This window comes from Saimiri boliviensis, chromosome 8, assembly GCF_048565385.1.
Source record: "Saimiri boliviensis isolate mSaiBol1 chromosome 8, mSaiBol1.pri, whole genome shotgun sequence".
In the NCBI taxonomy this organism is placed as follows: Eukaryota; Metazoa; Chordata; class Mammalia; order Primates; family Cebidae; genus Saimiri; species Saimiri boliviensis.
The window spans coordinates 56,075,391-56,086,470 of NC_133456.1; the positions used below are offsets into that span (position 1 = coordinate 56,075,391).

The 11,080-nt window shown below is 39.3% G+C and overlaps 1 protein-coding gene and 1 long non-coding RNA gene across 23 annotated transcripts in view; both read right to left on the minus strand.

The window, feature by feature from the left end:
• The window catches only part of MAGI1 (membrane associated guanylate kinase, WW and PDZ domain containing 1), a 680,038-nt gene that overhangs the window by 534,290 nt on the left and 134,668 nt on the right, over positions 1-11,080 (minus strand). The window lies entirely within an intron of this gene.
• LOC141585385 (uncharacterized) overlaps positions 1-11,080 on the minus strand; it is a 118,601-nt gene that overhangs the window by 41,082 nt on the left and 66,439 nt on the right. Inside the window, exon 2 of the long non-coding RNA XR_012518811.1 lies at positions 1-10,522. This exon is cut by the window's left edge and continues 41,082 nt beyond it. This is a non-coding gene — a long non-coding RNA (uncharacterized LOC141585385). The remainder of the gene's footprint in view (positions 10,523-11,080) is intronic.

Genomic DNA, 11,080 nt, shown 5'->3' on the forward strand with positions numbered 1-11,080 from the left:
ACTGGTAAAAGACTGCCATGCAGTTTTTGGTACATAAGTTACTGAAAATAGGATTTCTTTCCAATCTCCCATCCTTCATCCCTTCTTCTCTACTAATGTCCTCTAATTGGGGTCATTAGTCCTCTTGCTACCAAGCAAAGCCAAAAGTTCCCAGACATATACAACCTTAGAACAAATATGTGAAATAGATGGCAGATACTAGCATCAGATTTACTATTAATTTTTCTTTTTCTTTATTTCATGAAAATTACATTCAAAATGGTTTCTTGTCTAGAGAAAGGCACATGAACATAATTTACATAACTCCTTTAAAAATCAAAATACAATTAACATAAATTTCTTCATGCATTCTCAAAATCCAACAATACAGTTTAAGAGAAAACAATGACAAGTAACATTTATTGAGCACATCAAGTATTAAATCAGTAATGCTCATCAAAAGGTCAGAGGGAATTATCGTTAGCCTCATTTACAATTAAGAAAACAGACACAAAGAAGTTAAATATTTTGCCCCAGGTTACACAGTTACTAAGTGGTAGAGACAGTATGCTAAATTAGAAGAACTACTATTTCTTCAAATCTCATGATATCTATCATTTCTTTATGATAGCTACTATTTCTTCAAATCTCATGATATATGTTATTCCAAATATCTAATGCTGCATAATAAATCATCTCAAAACATAAAGCCTTAAACTGACAACAATCATTTTATTATCTCTCACAATTTCTGTGAGTCAGGAATTTATATAAAGCAAGCTGAAATGTTTGTCTCTGCTCCCTGATGTCTGGATCTTTCACTGGGAAGACTGTAGGCGACTCAATGGCCCAGGGCTAGAACCATCTGAAACCTCAGGTGCGTTTCAACTCACCCAGATGTAGCCTCACCATTTGTCTGCTTGAGCCTCCTTGCAGCCTGCTAGCTGGCTTCCAAAACCAAGTGTCCCAAAAGAACCTGGTAGAAGCTGTATCACCTTTTATGATCCTAACTTGAAGATCTCACAACACCACTCCACCAAAATCACATGGCCGCCCGTCCATACAAAAACAAGGAATGAGACATCAGCACCTGCCTCCCTATGGAAAGAATCTCAGTCATAACATAAGAACAGCATCATTTCTGCCACAACCCCTAAATAACAATAAATATTATCACCCCTACCTAATAGTAAGAAAACAGAGTTCAGAGAGGCAACCCAAGGTCACACAATTAATAAATAATGGCACTAAGATGCCAACACAGGCCCTTGTGACTTCAAATCCTGTGCAATTTCCGTGACACCATACTGACAAAATATTCCACTGAAACTGAGTTGTTCCTTGGTAAAAGCTAGGATACATTCATCTTTTTAAAATAATAATAAAGTGAACCATTCCACCAAAAATATGCTAAAAGGATATCCAAATATAAATTAGCAAATTTGGAAAGGCACCAAAATGGAAATCCTAATCTAAAGCATTCTTAGTTTACTACTGAGGTTAAATGTTAGCATTTTCTTTGTTGTTGTAATTGAGGATTTGTATAAGAGAAATAAAATACCAAGGGTATTCAGTAAGAACAGTTCTTGAAAAGAACAGCAACTACCTAGAATAGTGGTGTAAACCATCCAATTAAATCTAAAAAGGACATAGAGGCAACACAATGAAACCAATGAGCTACAAAGTCCATCTGATGCCAAGACTAAAAGGGGAGTTATCACTCATCACCATCAGCAGCTTCTGAAAGGCCAATCCCAGCTAAGTGTCTCTTCTGGCATGGGAAATTTCGTAACACATCTTTATTACAGGCTGAGGCCACTTGCCTCATCCAGATTTATTGCCTTATGAAAATCTGCAATATTAATGCTTACTGTTGTCATGGAACCTTCACATGAGGTCAAAATAGCACACACCCAAGACTGTGGCATTTCCCAACAGGACTGAAGGGTTGGAAATGGAGGTGCTAGCTAATGTTATTTACTAAAACAAATCAAAACTTCTCTTTCATTTTAGATATCTGTGATGTTCATGGAGGATTTAGCAATATGTGCATGGTTATGCATAATCTGATAGTAAATCCTTCAGTTCTTTATTTTGCTTCTGGTTAACTAAAATGCCATCCATAAAAGCAACTGTGCCTCTTTAACACCGTGTCTTCTTTTAAGCAGGCAGTATCAGCATTTGTTCCCTAAATGGGTCCACAGCTAGTACAATAGGCAGAATGCCCCATTCAAAACTTCAACACCCCTTTTCCAGCCCCTGTTCTCTCCACTCAATGTCTTAACCATGGACATGAAAGAAGACAACGTGTGGGCTGGGTATGATGGCTTATGCCAGTAATCCCAGCACTTTGGGAGGCTAAGGCAGGAGGATCACAAGGTCAGGAGCTCAAGACCATCCTGGTTAAAAACAGTGAAACCCCGTTTCTACTAAAAATACAAAAAAAATTAGCCAGGTATGGTGGCACATGCCTGTAATCCCAGCTATGAGAGGCTGAGGCAGGAAAATAGCTTGAATCCAGGAGGCAGAGGTTGCAGTGAGCCGAAAGCACGCCACTGCACTCCAGCTGGGTGGCAGAGCAAGACTATGTCTCAAAAAAAAAAAAAAAAAAAAAAAGCCGGGCACGGTGGCTCAAGCCTGTAATCCCAGCACTTTGGGAGGCCGAGGCGGGTGGATCACGAGGTCAAGAGATCGAGCCCATCCTGGTCAACATGGTGAAACCCCGTCTCCACTAAAAATACAAAAAATCAGCTGGGCATGGTGGCACGTGCCTTTAACCCCAGCTACTCAGGAGGTTGAGGCAGGAGAATTGCCTGAACCCAGGAGGCGGAGGTTGCGGTGAGCCGAGATTGCGTCATTGCACTCCAGCCTGGGTAACAAGAGAGAAACTCAGTCTCAAAAAAAAAAAAAACAAAACACACATTTGAAATATACAGGCAATCAGGCAATTTGCTGATCTGAGTTTGTGTGACACCTTCTAGTTTCGGTAATTAAACTGCCACCTTCAGAGTCAGAGATCAGAATTCTCAAAAGTACTACAATTCATTTGAGAAGGCAGGGCATAGTAGACAATACCTTTGTCTTCAAACAATAACCAAATTTTTTCTTTCCAAATCCCTACAATCTTTATACGATTAATGACCATCTATCCTGCAGCTTTCTTTATCAAAGGGAATAACTTAACCTAAATGCATTATAGTTTCAAGTGCCAACTGCATAGTTAATGGCTAAAATCAAAAGGAAGTCATTGAGATGGTGAAGCGTCATTGAAAGTCGTGTCAATTACACTCCATATTAACATTGAAAAACAATATTTATCAATTATCATTAATACATTTGCTTCTAAACACTTTCATTCTCTGAAAGAATTTTTCAATAATCAAACTATAGTTGGCATTAAATCTAAAAGAATATCCAACTATAGCAATTAATATTTCCCTGAAAACCTATTAATTATTCAGCATTCCTTAGCTGCCTAGAAGCACATACATACCCAGGTTGCTCTTTATTGGAAACACTCACTCAGCACCTACCTGCCCCCAGCTCCCAGTCCCCAGCTTTGTTGGAGACACTCCTCAGCACCCCTACCCCCACCCACTGCTTGGAAAGGAATACCGGCTAACCCACTACCATTGCATCTCTGCAAACCTCAAGAAGTGATGCTGCAAGGGGACCAGCTCAATAATACCCAACAGCCTGGCTGCCATGGGGAAGCCCCCAGCTAGAACAAAATCTCTTACCCACTATGGTATTTTTCTCCTGGTAGGCAATAGACAAAAGGCAAATGTTCCTATTCACCTTAAATTCAGGCATAAGTAACAGGACTTAGGCAAGGAAGAAAACTGAAGTCCCAGTCAAAACTAAAACAACCAGGGTACTAAATAGAGTAAGAATTTTTATTATTACTACTAATAGCAGTAATCACGACAAAAAAAAATAATAATAATAATAAAGTACAACCATGCCCATGCCTGACAGGAAGGTTATCAATAGAGGACAATTTGGCTGTATGTGGTTTAGGAATTAAAAAAAAAAAAAAGACATGAAATTATCAAAACCTTGGATTCAGCAATTTCACATCTGGGGAGCTTGTCCAAGAAAACTACTAACCTTGTAGACAAAGATTTAGTTACAAGGATGTCAACACAGCGTTGTTTAAAACATGAAAAACTCATTGGGCACAGCAGTCCACACTTGTAGTCTCAGCTATGCCGGAGGCTGAGGCAGGAGGATCGCTGGAACCCGCAAGTTTAAGGTTATAGTGAGCTATGATTGCACCACTGCAGTCCAGGCAGGGCAACAGAGACCCTGTCTCAAAAAAACAAACAAACAAACAAACAAAAAACTGAAAACAACCTGAATACCCAACAATAATATGAACAGTATACATCCATACAATGAAATACTAAGTAAAACTTTAAAATGGTAGTATAAAATCAGGTAAGCCTTTTCTTTGATGTGGCAACATGTTCATGATTTCATTAGGAAATGAATATTCAAGGAACAAAATGTATACTCTTAAATATAAATTTTGATTTTATACACCTACACACAATACACCTAGAACACAACTATCCCTCCATATCTGAGACAAATTGGTTCCCAGGATCCCCTTGGATATCAAGATACATAGATACGCACATCTCTGATATAAAATGGCACAATACTTGCATATGACCTATGCATATTCTCCTGTATAATTTTTTAAATCATCTCTAGATTACTTATAATACCTAATACAATATAAACGCTATGTAAATAGTTGTAATGCTGTATTTTTTATTTGTACTATATTGTAGTACTGTTTGCGGTGTTGGGTTTGTTTTTTTGTATTTTTGGGGGTTTTTTGATAATTTGTATCTGCAGTTAGTTGCAGAACCCGTGAATACAGAGAACCAATACATCACTAAATAATAAAACTGGTTATATTTGATGGGTGGAATCATAGGTGAGCTTCTGAGTCAGTTCTTCCTAATAGTTCTATAATAAACATGTACCACTCTTTTGCACTATAAAATTATTGGACTTTAATCACAACACTCTGAGGGGCCTCGGCAGGAGGATAGCTTAATCCCAGGAGCTCCAGACCAGCTGAGGAAACACGGCAAGACCTTGTCTCCACAAATAAATTTGTTAAAAATCAGCCAGGCATGATGGTGTACCCCTGAAGTCCCAGCTACTAGGGAGGCTGAAGTGAGAGGATCACTTAAGCCCAGGAGGTTGAGGCCGCAGTAAGCTATGATCACACCACTGCACTCCAGCCTGGGCAACAGAGTAAAATCCTGCCCCCAAAAAAAAGAAAACAAAGAAAGGAAATAGGAAAAACAACATAATGGGAAGCCTTTAAGCATTTCAACAACATTCTGCCACAGGGATCACTTTTAAAGGCATAATGTTTTCAGAGAAGACAGATGTTTTCTCCCAAAAATGAACTTGCAGCCCAAATGCAAATACTTAACTCAAGATATAGCCATAAACAGCTTTTTGTCTGTGTAGAACACTTAAGAATAAATGCTTGTGATTAGACTGACCACCAGCCTGAGAATCTGATATTTGTTTTAATGTTTTCTACAAAAATCCCTGCTCAATAGGATTCTTCTCAATTTACCTATTTCCACCTGTTTCCTGTATTGGTTTCTCCCTAAAATCCTACCTTTCTGTGGCATAACATCAAATTTTTATTCATCCCAAATAATGGTCCACTGACTACTTTAAATAAAAGGGGGCTGGGTAGTAGCTTGGAGACAAAGTACCATTTTACAAAACCCTAGGGAAAAGTAGTAATATGGAAGAGTTTAGTATGGCATCATAAAAAGTAGGCATTTACTTGTAAAAATTAAATGTGCACAGGCTTTTTCATTTGTATGCATACATGTATATGTATAAATTATACACACACATAAACAAAACCAAAAAAACACGAAATTCAAACTGTTGATAGGTACAGAAAACAGAAGTTGATGGCTCCTTCATTTGTACGTCTCCTTTCACAAAAGTTCCTATTATTTTGAAAGACTTACTATACAAGGTCCTTCAAACTTTACTGACATAGAAAAACAGAAGAAAACAACAGCAACCAAAAGGCAAAGTAGTAGTTAATAATAATATACTTTAAAGGAAAATACTGAACATTCCCAACACAAAGAAATGATCAATGTTTGAGAAGACTGATATGCTAATTACCCTGATCTGATCACTATACGTTATAGGTATCAAGACATCATTATTTACCCCCATGAACATGTATAATTATTTATCAATTTAAATATATCTTTAAAAAAATTAAAGAAATTTTCCAAAAGATTTTTTTGAGACTGGGGTCTCACTCAAAAGCCAGGCTGAAGTGCAGTGACACAATCTCAGCTCACTGCAGCCTCAACTTCCCAGGCTCAGGTGATCCTCCCACCTCAGCCTCCTGGACAGCTGGGACTACAGGCACACACCACCACCATGCTCAGCTAATTTTTTATAGAGATGGGTTTTGCCATGTTGCCCAGGCTTGTCTAGAACTTCTGGGCTCCAGCAAACCTCCTCCCTCGGTCTCCCAAAGTGCTGGTAATACAGGTGTGAGCCACCACTCCTAGCCTAAAAAAATTTTTAAATAATATATTCTAAATGGATGTCTTTCAAAACAGAAAATACATTCACAGTGTAAAAAGTAAAATGTGAGGATTCAGCTCCAGGAAAACAGTCATCAGAGGAAGGAAGTGCATAATTACTCAGGTCCATTTTCTCTCTACTATTCCTACTAATAACACGTCTCATTATGATCATTCCACTGAAGAAATCAGCTTATCAAGAAATGAAAACAGATCACAGGAAGGCAGAGGAGGAATGGCAACCACAGAAAAAACTGAGATCATTTCAGAGGTGCTGATAGATAATGGAAAAGTCACCATGGCAAAACACTACCAACCTTTTGTGATATAACTGGGATTAAAATTCCTACAAACAACAATACCAGGGAGTAAAATTAAGAGAGCTGGAAACAGAAAGAACAATTATGATCTGTTCTCATGTTTTATCCTGGAAAAATGAATTCACAGCAAGGACCTTCGTGTCAATGTTAATTCTCCATACATGCGGAGCCCCAAAGAGATTTCTAATACAGTTTCATATATACTTCTGCTAATTTGCTTACATTCAGAATGGGACTTTCAAAGGGGGATAAAGTTAAAACTGGATTAAGGAACACAAAATAAACCCTTCCTGATGCACTAATTTTTCAGATACCATAAAAGTCTTGGTCAAGTTCAAAGTGAGAATGCTAAAAATGGCACTGTACCCACAGAAATACAGATTTTGCTTCCAAAGAAGAGGGGAAAGGAACATTCTTCACATATCTTGCAGTTAATCACTTGCATACTTAGATCAAAGGGAATAATCAAAGTTCCAAAAGAATTTCAGATTAGCTTTTTAATTGTCATATGTCCCATGATTACAATTACCTGGACCAAAAAAATTAGTTTTCTGTCCTACAAGAATTCATCTTGAGGAAAAGTGATGAATCATCACACCCAGTCGTCATGCCTTGGAAGTTATCTTGAGGACACATGCAATATCGTGTCTTTCATATGTCAGGCATCCTTGGACTCACTGACTCTTGAAAATCCCATCCATCACCCAGGACATAAAAGATATGATTCTCAATATCACTAACCAACCTTCAAGATAACTTCTCACTCACTACAATGAACACGATGTGTAAGAGGTAGACAGAAAACACAGTGTTATAATTTAGAAGAGGTAATAAAGGTATGGGTGAAAATTAAGAGTCATGTATTATTTGTCTAGGTAAGCACTCAATAAGTGTTCACTTAATCATAATACACTAGAAGAGAATTACTTAGCCATATCTGACTGTCCAATATCATGCATATAAATACTCACCACTGTTTGACTAGGTTTTGATGAACTTGAAATTGGCATGGAGAGATAATAAGAAGCCCCATACAGAAACACAAAAAGGCAACTGTGGTTACCAGATGAATACCCTGTCCCCCCAGTCTTCTAGCCATTTTCTCACCCCTATAGGTTACAAAAGCATACTTTCAGCCATCAGTTTTGCATATAACTCTATTATGTTGGTCCCAGGTGCAGGAATCTGACCTACTATGGACCAATGAGAAATCTTCTCCCTGGAATTCACAATAAGGACTAAGAGATTCCAGCCTCAGTCTGGATGAAACCTTGAGAGGAAGAAATACATGCTAGGAATGTGGGGAGCCAGGCTCTGGGAAGCAGATCAGTCTATTTTGAGAGAACAGAAGAATGAAACAAGAGCGCATTTGGCAGGAAGTGATAAATACCTACAGAAAAACCTGATAAGGTTCGAAGTCCTTAGTCCCGGGATTAGACCTATACTGGATAACCCTTACCTTGGGTATCCTTCCGATATCCTTACAATAAACATTCTCTTTTTATTTCCGCTCAAGAGCATTTATACTACTTGCAACGCAGAGCTCAACATAAAGACTATTCCTCTCTAACCAAAACAATCAAGAGACAAGGAAAAAATACAAGACAATTCCACACAAAAGGGAGGGCAAAATAATCTAGGGTGGTCCTTAAAAACGAGGAATCCACCATCCAGGCTCAGATCGGAGACAGGGAGCTCAGAAAAAGTATATAGACAACATTTCTGTTGATCTTCACTGGAAGGGTAAGAGTCACGTGGTGACGAAATTGGCTGGAGAGATCAGCGTTGTTTTTACAATGTTTTAGTATCTGTGAATACCACATTCTTTTCCTTTCTTGTACAGTCTTGTTTGAAACTCTGGCAAAACGTCGCATAGGGGAAGCAACTGGAAGTTGGCTGAGATGAAGTTATGTGATTTCAATTAAAAACATTCTCTCACTTGCGGCTTGCTACCGCTGTGGAAAATAAGGAACTGCAATGGCAAGGTTTTTCCGTATTGAAAATATTTCTGTTAAGCTTCAGAGCGGTGAATATCATTTATCTACATATACCAATAACTTCTGTTCAAGCTATATTGGAGCTCTGGTCCAATCCCCAAATTCTGAGAAAAAGGCATATTTCGTATAGACTAATTCTACTGTTCTCATTTCCTCAGCACCCCCCACAATTTTGCATTAATACATCCAACAATACCCAAAAATTCACAAACGCTTGCTATCCCACAGGGTTTCAATAATTAGCACTTTTACTAGTGCATGCTTATTCTACTGCAGAAGATACTTACCAAGTTTTTTAATTCTTTTTTTTTTTTTTTTAAATACATCATTTTCACTACACAAAAAGCACTACCAAGACTGGTCTCCTCAAAACGGTAACATCCTTCTTAATGTTTTCCCATGCTATTTATGAAACACTAAAGAATGAAAAAATAACACACCTTTGTAAGAGTTCTCAGGTATGAATTAATGATCATGTCTAAATATAGCAATAGTAGGGTATACATGTCTGGATTTGCTTCTGTTTACTAAACAATAATCTTACAGGTTGGTATTTTACTGCTTTACAAATACAAGGGAAGCAAACAAGCAAAGCTAAAGGAGAGAGAAAACTCTCACATCGCAATTGTGTCTTCCCAGAGAATCAGATTCCTGAACACTGCTCCCACCACCAAGGTGTCTGACAAGGAGAGAAGCCACAGACTGCTCCCAGTCTGAATGCAAGTCGAACCTCAAATAGTAGAATAAAAACAAACTCAGCCAAGATGGCTTCTTAACAATAAAATTCCAAGCAATTCAGGAAGGTAGCAATCCCTAGACACTGACTTGAGAATTTGAGAAGGCAGCCACAGCCCAGACCCTTGCGTATCAAAAAGTAAGCTCCTATACAGTCATTCATTCCTGCAGGAAGCACCCCTGGCCCTCCTAAGAATCACAGCAGAAGGGCTGAGTTTTAGCTGTGAAAAGACAGATGGAGCTTGAGCTCTCTTACCTGTACTAGCCTGTGGCTCCCTCCCACTTGTTCCAATTTGGGACAGGCAACCAGGGCTCTTCCCACAACTCTGAATGGGGCGGAACCTGCCAAGCCTGCTCTCACCTGAATGCAGGAAACTGAGCATGCTCCTCCATCAGGAAGCAGCACCAGGGTAGGTCACACGCTCTCACCTCCAGCTTGGGAATCAGACCAGGCCAGCAGCATCACCTTGTCTACATTACCACTAACCTCAGGAAATCAGAGCAAAAAAGAAAAAAAAAAATTGCCTTAAGGAGCTTTAACAAAATCAGAAATTAAGGATCAAAAGGAAGAGAATGAAAGGGGTCACAGGTGTCACCAAATGGCTGGAATGAGGCCACCAAGGTAACTCAGTAAGAATCAGTAGGGGTTCTCAGGTCAAAGTGTTTTTTGGGGACAGTGGTGGAAACAGGTAACAATCTGTCACCCAAGCTTGAGTGCAGTGGTGCAACCCCACAGACTAAAGCAATCCTACCACCTCAGCCTCCCAAGCAGCTGGGGCTAGGTCTACTGGCACATACCAACACTCCCAGCCGATGTTGTGTATTTTTTTGTAGAGACAGGATCTCTATGTTGTCCAGGCTGGTTTTGAACTCCTGAGCTGAAACGATCCTCCTGCCTCAGCCTCCCAAAGTGCTGGTATAAGCAACTGCAACTTGAAGTCTTAATACAGTGCAAGAGTGGCAAGCGGAAGGCTGGACCAGGAGTCCTGGGAGTGCATCCTATCTCCTGTTTCTTACTCAGTCGTGACTGCGGGCAAGTAACTTCTCTCTAGAGTTCAGTTTCCTCATCTATAAAATTAAGGATAACAGCAGTACCTACCTCCTAGAGTAGCATGAGAATGAAATTCCTGGCACACAGAGCACTCATGAAATGTCCTTATCAGATGTAATGCAACCCATGAGAGTCTACACATACATACGCACATACATGCATGCCTGCACATACACACACCTTCTCCAGAGATCAGTTTCCCTAAGACAGAGGGAAAAGAAGGTACTTTCTGAAAGGTTTTGTTTTTATCCTTGCCAGTTGGTTTGATTTAATCCAACTTCCTCAGTGCTTCTTATTTTTGATTTGCCTAAAATCAGGCACACAGAATAATTCTAGGCCAGGCACAGTGGCTCACACCTGTAATCCCAGCACTTTGGGAGGCTGAGGCAGGAGGATCAC